This window comes from Thermobia domestica, chromosome 3 (genome assembly GCF_964235325.1).
Source record: "Thermobia domestica chromosome 3, izTheDome1.hap1.1, whole genome shotgun sequence".
NCBI classification, from domain to species: domain Eukaryota; kingdom Metazoa; phylum Arthropoda; class Insecta; order Zygentoma; family Lepismatidae; genus Thermobia; species Thermobia domestica.
This window is the reverse complement of record NC_137456.1, coordinates 284,271,774-284,281,310: the sequence shown is the minus strand read 5'-3', so window position 1 is coordinate 284,281,310 and position 9,537 is coordinate 284,271,774. Positions and strand designations below refer to the sequence as shown.

Below are 9,537 nucleotides of genomic sequence, written 5' to 3'. Positions count from 1 at the left end.
CTTTCCGGAATGGTATGCGTCAACGCAACTCAAATTCTTAGCTTTGCGATAATAAGCATAGCCACTATAATTATTTTTAAAAAAGTTTTTGCGCTGCATTACGCTCCAAAATTATTTCGAAGACTGGTTCAAAATAAGGCGCTCATTGCAGTTTTTGCCAGTTACAATTTTCTTTCTTCCTTTTAGTTCAAATTAAATTTGGACGACACTAACGGAGCATTGATTTAAATAGTGCCTTGTGATAAGACAAGAAGCAGTGAAATTTTGGACTAAGGCTGGTAGCTCAAGGAAATGAAACAAGTTACCATTTTATGATAATAAAATGACAAATATATTAAGAAGTTTTCTTGAATATATAAATTATTGTATAACATTTTGTCTGCTAAGACTTGAATTTTAATACATCTTTTATCCTGCATGTATGCAACGCAAGCTTTCGAAGTCAGAAGCAAGTCGCAACGAATACTGGCCGTAATGTCAGTGGGCAAGCAAGTGGGTTGAATGTGTTTTATCATATACTAACTGTCCTTGATTTTAAGTGCAAGTGGACGTATTGCTTTTAGTTTCGCAGTGATAAATGCAGAAGGTACGTGTTGAACACCTGTTATATAAAATACTAATTTCACTTAGCCAATGATTTTGTGAGATTATTGTTAACGATAATTGAATTTTATTGTTTTCTTTAGGATATTGATGTTTGAAAGGTAACTACCAGCAATAAAAACTGTTCGTACCTGAAGGTAATAATATGGTTTGCAATATATTGTATGCAATTAACAATAACATTTTATTTTGTGGTTTGCAATATAATATACGTAAAATGTATAATATTAACTTTGCATATTTCGGTAAAAGAAATAAACAGTGATAGATATCTATTAAAGGCTAAACATCAGTAGCATTGTTGATGAATAGTTTATAGATAAAAAGTAGATTATGTAGTGAAGTTGTGTTCAGTATGATATTATTAGCCATCAATTGCAAATAAGCTTGTTTCAAGCTCAGGAAAATATATGTCCTTAGATTCATAATAGGAAGAATTTTCGTTTTATTTAGAATATAAAATAATTTTATTATGAACCATCTAGATTTTAAAAAAAATACGATAGTCACAGAACACAATCTATAATATTTCATAATGAGAAATAATCTAGATTTAATAAGGAAGTGTATGTTTGGTGGTTTCATTCGTGTCTAAGCGAGTAGCGTACGCACCTTTGGTGTGGGAGACCAGACTTCGATTCCCGGCGGGAGCACATGTGGTTCGGATCTCACGTTAAGCTGTAGGTCTACGTGTCATATAGCCTCGCTTCTGAAAGGTATGCTAAATTAAATATAAAATCAAAATCCGTTTTGGATTGAGTATAGCCCGCTCCCCCCACTGATTTTTAACGAATCATAGTGATTCTAACGATTCATACTAGTTCATAATGAATCGGAATCGCATGTTATAAAGATTTAAGATGTAAATCTTGTGGTAAGGAAGCTCTTTTAGTATAAGTAGTAGTAGTAGTAGTAGTTAGTAGCAATAGTAGTAGTAGTAGTAGTGGTAGTTAGTAGCAATACTAGTAGTAGTAGGAACGGGTTAGAAGCCCCGCAGGGGTTGGTTGGGTTCTGTTCTCGATATAAGAAGAAGTAGTACGGTAGTAGTAATAGTAGTAGTAGTAGTAGTAGTAGTAGTAGTAGTAGTAGTGACTCTTCCAGTTCCGGTGACAAAGAACTGGGGGAAGCGGGCTATACACAAGCCCCAGTTTTTAACTCGTTCTTCGACGCTTTCTGTTTCTGTTGTTTGTATTATAAAATACCCTGAGTAAATAATTTTCCACAGAGTTACTATATGTTTGCGCGTTACTTTGCGACAGGTTTGCGTGTTACTTTAAACATGGTGGTTACTGCGGTCAACAAGGTAACATATTTTAGCCAGCCTTTAAGTCACCGCATATTTTATTAGAGGGTATTACTCGAGCAGACGGTTCTACCCAATTTTGACAAATTTCTTACACTCTCAGGCCAGGTTAGAGCTTTGTATTTCTTTTAGCAGAGCATGCATTAAATGAGGAGCTATATTACTACTTTCAGATTGACTTTGAGGCCCGAATATAAATACAGTGTGGAAGTCCGGCATAAAAACTACAGTGCGTAAAACACGAACCAACTTGTGCTAGGTGGCCACTAAAAAGCGCAAATAGTGGGTGGTATCAATAAAACGGAGAAGTTACTCATTACGCCCAATTTTGAAGTAGTTACTCGCATTGGTATCAATAAAAAGAGAACTGAGCACTAGTCGTCTCGGCTGACCTCGGAGAAGCCCCGCCCTTTTGAAATAACCACACCTCTATTCTCGAGCCGAGTAACTACTCCGCGTTTGATATCAATAAAAATCAAAGACTCCTCTGTGATGCTAGTAACATCTCCAAATTTGTGGAGCAAGCTAAATAGGTGACTCCGTGCGAAATATGGCAGAGTATATGATTGTTTTACTACGTAGAAAAACTTATAAACTGCATAGAAATGTTGGAAATGGAGATTACAAAAAGCATTGTAAGTTTATGAAAGAAAATGTAGTGATTAGCACAACATTTTTTGAGGAGAATCAACCGAAATTCGGGGTGGTGGACTACGTAATGATGAAAAGATGCGGGTTTTCTTCAAGGGCGCTGTATTTATGAATATACAATATTTGGCATAATTAGAGTGCAATTTGTCTTAAAATCCTGATATATATACCTTCTGCATCTGAATGCCCTCCCCCCCCAAATTTACAGAGAAATCGGTGCCCTTGGTTTTCTTGCGTTACGTGAGTGATCCGGGATTCCAGGTCGGAATGTCAGGGGATTCTGGTGTGGCTCAAAGTACTGTCTATGACTACCTGAAAATGGATTGTTTCCGGGAGTGTGCGTAATATACAAACAGCAAAGGCAGAGTGGCAAGAACAATATACATTTCTGGGTGCTATCGGAGCACTTGATTATACACAAGTGGCATTAAAGAAACCTAGTATTTTGGAGAGTAATATCAAATACATCTACGACTGAGACACAAATTCAAAAGAGAATCTTTAATATTCGAGCGAGAATAAAACAAAAATAAAAAACGGGAAAGAAGAAAGTAATACTGAAACTATGGGAATGAACCTATTTGAGCTGATGGATGTTGATTCGAATCCAGCAATATCAAGATTAACACGACAAGCGCATATCACGTGTTGTCCAAGGTCTTTGTCGGTTGTTTGGCTTTAAAAACGAAATCAGACACTTGGCTCCTTTGTTTTCTTTTTTAAAAAGTCCAGCCACCCACGTCATAAATCACGTCCATCTGATTGCGTTTTCCACACCATACGCGTCCCCTTTCGCCTTGACATAAACAAAATACATTCTCATGTATACACCCTTTCTATCAACGTTGAGTTGAGTTGATTATTAGTTTAACGTCCTTTTCAGTAGCGTGCCTATATGAGACAGAACCCACTGATTAACGTGGAATCCGAACCACATGAGCTCCTGCCGGGAATCGAACACGGTCTCCTGTGCCAAAAGCATGTACGCTAACCGCTTAGCCACGAAATAGTTCTTCCTATTAACGTATTACTCTCCAAAATACTAGGTTTCTTTAATGCCACTTGTGTATAATCAAGTGCTCCGATAGCACCCAGAAATGTATATTGTTCTTGCCACTCTGCCTTTTCTGTTTGTATATTACGCACACTCCCGGAAACAATCCATTTTCAGGTAGTCATAGACAGTACGTTGAGCCACACCAGAATCCCCTGACATTCCGACCTGGAATCCCGGATCACTCACGTAACGCAAGAAAACCAAGGGCACCGATTTCTCTGTAAATTTGGGGGGGAGGGCATTCAGATGCAGAAGGTATATATATCAGGATTTTAAGACAAATTGCACTCTAATTATGCCAAATATTGTATATTCATAAATACAATAGGGGGCCCACATCGTCTTTGGGGGGCCCGGGTCCCCACAGGATCGGCGCCCTTGAAGAAAACCCGCATCTTTTCATCATTACGTAGTCCACCACCCCGAATTTCGGTTGATTCTCCTCAAAAAATGTTGTGCTAATCACTACATTTTCTTTCATAAACTTATAATGCTTTTTGTAATCTCCATTTCCAACATTTCTATGCAGTTTATAAGTTTTTCTACGTAGTAAAACAATCATATACTCTGCCATATTTCGCATTGAGTCACCTATTTAGCTTGCTCCACAAATTTGGAGAAGTTACTAGCATCACAGAGGAGTCTTTGATTTTTATTGATATCAAACGCGGAGTAGTTACTCGGCTCGAGAATAGAGGTGTGGTTACTTCAAAAGGGCGGGCTTCTCCGAGGTCAGCCGAGACGACTAGTGCTCAGTTCTCTTTTTATTGATACCAATGCGAGTAACTACTTCAAAATTGGGCGTAATGAGTAACTTCTTTGTTTTATTGATATCACCCAAGATACTACGCCATAGGTTAAAAACAACGAAATAAGTGCGCGAAGAATGGGAGAAATGAGTAATCACTTCTTTTATTGATACGACTCAGTGCTACGTGCAGAGGAAGCGCGAGTAAACGTTCATAAATCTGGAGCAGACAAGACCTGAGTAGTGGCTTGTTTTATTGATACGAAATTGAGGGAGGAGATTACTCCAGGTGTAGTTACTCCGATTCTCGAGCAGGACTTCTCAGGAGTAGTTACTTATTTTTATTGATATCACCCAGTATCTAATGGGAGAAGTTCATGGGAGTAAAAAGGGGGTTCGCCCGCGACGGACGGTATACGCATAAACTAGGATAGTGAAAGAGCACACACACACAATACTTTTACTATTACTCAAAATTCATTTCAGTATGCTGTGCACTTACACTAATTATTTCAGGAATGGAAATAAGCAACAAAATTTTACTAGACCACATCCCACAATAGAAATAGATTACTTATCTTCGGTATGATGTTAAATATTTGCCCGCACCGATGAACCACTCGCCCCGGGCGAGAGGACGATTGCTTATTTGCATCCCTGAATTACTTAATATTCACACGCATTCCTTCACGATAAATGTTTTACATTATTTTTTACGTATAAGTTTTCTGTTTGGTAGAACCGTCTGCCCGAGTGAACCCTATTAGAGTTCTGCTAATCAGCGGCATGGGGCCTGCAGTACAGGCGATATAGAGGACAAAAGGGGAGAGGGGCAGCCAGAACAAAGAATATGATAGACATGTCATGAGTTTACTGTAAACTTTCAAAAGTATATAAGTAATAGGCCAAATTATTTTTGGCACTCAAAAAACGAAGGGGGCTAGGCTCCCCGGCCCTAGGCTAGATCCGACACTGGTCGTGGAGTAGGGGCTCCAGAATAAGAATTAGAATTAAATTTGAAATTACTTTTCTGAGTTAAATAGATCAGACTATGTATTATGGTGATTTTGTAAGGTAGCTCTAAGTGTTTATGACTTATAAAACAGAGCATGGCTGATATTTAGTATCTCCCCATTCTTGCACATACTGTATAAGATCTTCAGTATTACTTCACAAACCATAGCTGAGTGAACGAATAGGGTTAGAAGTCCTGCAGGGCACGTTATTTTCCCCTATATTTGTCACAATTTACAAAAACAAGGTACTCGGTTCTGCAGCCATGAAATGAGTTGGAGGAGATACTAAATGCCATCCACAGAGCATTATCAAAATATCAAATAATTTCATAATTTGATTTTATGCTGAGGTCGCGGCAGTTGTTAAGAATGTTCAATGTCTGAAAGGATAACCTATCGGCTCTTTCTCGCACATGCTGCTTTTCTTTCCCCCAATATTGCTATGCGTGCTAGCTGTGAAACCTGCAGATTCCAACATGAAAAAAGCAGGAGACATACATCTATTATGAAAATCTGAAACAATTATGACACTTTTTTCCACCCCAGTCAGTTAAGTAATGTAAGATTAATCTCTCGTCAATATTTTTATACTTCAGGAAGTAATTTGTAACAGTCATGGAGTGACACTGAGATTGCATTGACAATTTTACCGTTTATAAAAGTCCACGTGTTATGTATCACTGCCGTAATTTTGTTTTCATCAAATTCGCGGGTTAAAAACAAAGAAAAAAACACTAGGACTGAAAGGAGAAGGACTCAAGAAGCATCGAATTAATATTGATAACAGCAGAAATGTCTAATACTAGCGCCACGTGATTTCCTTTGTACCTGAAGGGTCCTCTATTGTTTTGTGCTCTAATTTTTCCTCTATTGTGAGTGCAAATAAAACTTATTTTAATTTTGAGTTAGATTTGACATGAAACATATCAAATAACTTGACGAGACAACAGGGATATTTCCATGAAAAGTATATTCCTATGTAATTATTGAAAATCCAGTTGTAATATTCCCCTTTCTTCAAAAGCTCTGTTTTCTGCACTTAATTTGATTCAAATCTAATTACTCACTAAGCACAGTAATATATTTTATTTTGAAAAACTTAAACGTGTAACAGTTTCGCCAACTACCTACTTTTTAGACTTCCTAAGACTCTATGAATAAAATGAAAAAAAAAAAAAGTATGTCAATGATAAAAGACAGCTTTTGAGATCCCTTACATCTGATTGGCTATTCTCAACCAATCTCACCAATTACAATGTAGTTCACTCTAAACAATCCAAAAGGTAAACAAACCCTTTAAACTACCTTCCCTCCTATTGTGAGCTAGTAAAAGGTAAACTAATAGCTTAATTTGCCTTCCTCCCTTGTTTTGACTTATACATAAAAGCTTGTCGTGTAGCAATCTGAAATAATCTCTAATAACTAGACGAACTGTTAAGTACTACGAGAGATTTGTAACTTGTGTAATAATTTCTTGGAATACACCGTGTTTTTATATTTCTTTGATATCCAAATGGTGAACATCTTTTTTTCCATGGCCGCTCGATGGGAAGGCAGGGGTCGCCCCTCTAGCTCATAAAAATGTATACGTAATATAGCAAACCACATATATTAAATACCAGATATACCAGACGTGATACAGCAACCATGGAGATGCCCCTCCCTAGAAAATTTTCTTCGGGCGCCCCTACCTCTTTCTGATTTCTTTCTTATGCCATAAACATATTCAATCTAAACTTATGCTCCGTATAATTTTAACATGAAATTTTTAATAATATTAGAATCATAGACAAAGGCAATATAGTCAATGTATTCATAGAAATTAATTCAAAAATATAATATTAGGAAAAACGTATAAAAGATTGTTAATGTAATGAGAGCATTCTCATGTATTAAATTCAGGTAGAGCGAAATTTTTCATAGTACATTTTGTTAGGTTCTAAATCACATTAGCATAAAGCAAGTTAAAGAAGCGAGAGCCCTGTCTTCTTCCATTATCTTAGTATGAACGAATCGGTGACTCATATGACAGTTAACAGATCGAATCGGTCGCTCATAGGACAGTCGCAAGTGGGAAGACACCTTCACCTCTAGTGAATGGGGTCTTTGGTTCGATCCCAGCTCGCGTCAAGTGGGTCTTGTGGGGACAAACACGTATGCGTGGGTGTCTCGGGATTCTCTCGCTTCCTTCCACTTTCTTCATTTCACCATTTCATTCATTTTTCATAATCACCGTCTCCTTTAGCCTAGTCGGCATAACCGTGGGACGTAAAACTTAAAGATTTAATTTAGTTTTTTCCCTTTCTACCTAAATTATGCAGTTATATCTAGTCTTTGAAAAAAAATGTAGGAGTCAAAATGTGAGGGGTTGCACCGGGACCCTATTTCTCAATTCACGGTAGGCCTAATTTCCTTTGATCGGTATTTGGGACCCCAGACTGAGAAATCGCCCCAAATATTAATCTTTATTAAATCATGCTGTCTTGAAGGAGATAAAAAGATTATTTAAACAGTTAAAAATATATGGTCATTGAAAATTTAATTTATGTCTTCCATACTAATATAAAAAAAAATAATTTATTTGCTAAATAATTGTCTGCCACTGGTGTGAAATAAATGAGAAAAAGCGACGCCTTTGCCCCTATCAAAATGAATGAAATAAATAACAGAGAGCAATATCGACGGTGCCACTGTTATTTCCGGGAACAGCTCACAAAGAAGTCCCTTCTTGCTTAAACTTCGACTTAAATATTATATAGAGATTATTACCAAAAACTGTGTCCGGCATTATTATGGTAATTTTCAACCTCCCGTGGTTAAATTTGAACTTCAATGGGGCCAGGAATGTCACTATTCAATGAGAACGTCCCACTCCGATCCACTACCCATCATGACCTACTCTGACCTGGGGTTGCCAAATTTTAAAATTAGAAAACCGGGGGATTCTAAACCGTTAAGTAGTGATGTGAACTTGTATATTACAAATACTGACCTGGGATCTTTCAGACCATTTTTTAAGTGACTTCTTTGTTAAATGACACTTCCAATGTACTCTTCTAACGAAACTAAAGTACAGCAAATTTAATTTTTCCCTTCAATGTTTTATTAAGTTCAACAAATGTGAGTCTCGAATTGTTAAGTAAGTATTACAGTAAGATATCTGTAAGGAAAGTTAAAAAAAAGCGATATATGGCAGATATTGTTTATAGGTTTTCTCTCTAAGAAACACAAAATAATTTATTCTATATGAAATTATGAAGTCACAACATACACAAACGAATATTCATTCGTATAGAACCTCCAGTACTTTATATTAAAAGCACATGAACTACACAAAGAAAACTACTGTGCATTAGCAAATCTCTTTATTAGTAAAAGGCTCTGCGCACATGCACAGGGCAAATAGCTGACAGCCTGAGCCTGAATACGAGTCCAAATTGAACTCAATCGCGATTGAGATTGACACAGAGATGTAGCGTTGTTCGTTGAATATAATAACACTTTATAAACAAAGGCGTCTTAGATTTTTCTCCAATCCAAAAAAGCGGGTGGTTTCTCGTGATTAAGAGATGACTAAGCGGGGGACGAATATAGGACCTACCCGAGTAGTGAAAATCGGGTATTATGGCAACCCTACTCTGACCCACCGTCAACCAAAATATATTGTCAACTCTAACCCATGCTCCACTCCCTCCTCTCCACTGACTAAAGAGTTTACACTTGTATTAAAACAAGGCTGTGAAATTATCACTACTCGGAGTTTGAATTTCTACAGTTAATCGCTCAAGCACCACTCTATTACAATACCGGTGGATCTTACTTCTACGATATAAAATGAAGTGTTTGTCATGGCCCATATTACGATGAATTTCAATTTATTTCCTTGTTGAGTTAGATACTTTTCAGTAGAAAATAGGATGAAATTTGAAAGTTTTAAATGAAGGTAAAGTAGACCAACGTAAAGAAAACAAAAAAAGCCGTATAAAATTCGATTGTCTCGGATGACAAGTAGTAAGTCAGTTGTTATCATTACAATTAAAAATACTGCGCTAATATCCAAAAGTGCCTGAAGTTCTTTTTCACTTAGATATACCCATCTCATGGCCCACAACCCACAGTCCAACTCCATCTCGACACTATTCATCTGAGTGACACGGTT

At 37.1% G+C, this 9,537-nt stretch overlaps 1 protein-coding gene across 8 annotated transcripts in view; it reads left to right on the top strand.

Moving 5' to 3' along the window:
* The first annotated feature begins 258 nt into the window (after positions 1-258).
* Positions 259-9,537, top strand: part of LOC145681100 (uncharacterized) — a 1,004,875-nt gene continuing 995,596 nt past the window's right edge. For 3 of the 8 annotated variants that reach the window (XM_081752503.1, XM_081752501.1, XM_081752502.1), the window contains exon 1: positions 260-586. The gene's annotated coding sequence lies outside the window, so the exon portion shown is untranslated. The other 5 variants (XM_081752504.1, XM_081752499.1, XM_081752507.1 and 2 more) reach the window with 4 other exon arrangements.